Raw genomic sequence first — 803 nt, 5'->3', positions numbered from 1 at the left:
CCATTATGGGAGATGTGTCAAAAATCTTTTTCTGTAATGGTGAATTTGCCCATTTTATTTTTTCTCCTAGTTTGTCTTATTCATTGGAGTCTATTTCCTCCAGATTCCTGACCTTAAGTCAATGACATTTGATCCAGCTCCCTCCTCTACAAAGGCCCAAGACATTGTCTCCGGCCCCGCTTGTGCCCTGAAGCACCAGGCTTCAAGATGGAGGTTGCTCCTAAGCATCTCACAGAGTTGGTGCTCATTCTCTTCCCTCATCTCATGCTCCCTCGTCTATATGGTTTTTTTTCCCCCACATTTCCTCACAGGCTTATTTAATATTCCAAAAGAATTTTTTTTTAATTTTTTAGATTTTATTTATTTTTATAAAGGTTTTATTTATTTATTTGACAGAGAGATCACAAGTAGGGAGAGAGGCAGGCAGAGAGAGAGGAGGAAGCAGACTTCCCTGCCAAGCAGAGAGCCTGATGTGGTGCTCGATCCCAGGACCCTGGGATCATGACCAGAGCCGAAGGCAGAGGCTTTAACCCACTGAGCCACCAGGTGCCCCTCAAACAGAATTTTAGATAACAATTACCAAATCATGCTTGAGATCCTCTCCTTAGCATACTTTTTTGAAAGTATGATTATGATTGTGACAAATCTTTTTTATATGAATGTGAATCCAAGTTAATAACAATTAACAAAAGGAGTCTCAAAACAATAAGCTCTCAGCTTCAGAGCCTAGAAAAAGAAGAGAAAATTAAACTAAAGAATAAAACCAAAAGAAACCTTCTACCCAATTTCAAGATCTATAGCTA

This window comes from Enhydra lutris, unplaced genomic scaffold, assembly GCF_002288905.1.
Source record: "Enhydra lutris kenyoni isolate GAN:26980312 unplaced genomic scaffold, ASM228890v2 scaffoldscaffold293, whole genome shotgun sequence".
NCBI lineage: Eukaryota > Metazoa > Chordata > Mammalia > Carnivora > Mustelidae > Enhydra > Enhydra lutris.
The sequence above is the reverse complement of the archived record's forward strand: the minus strand, read 5'-3'. Positions refer to the sequence as shown.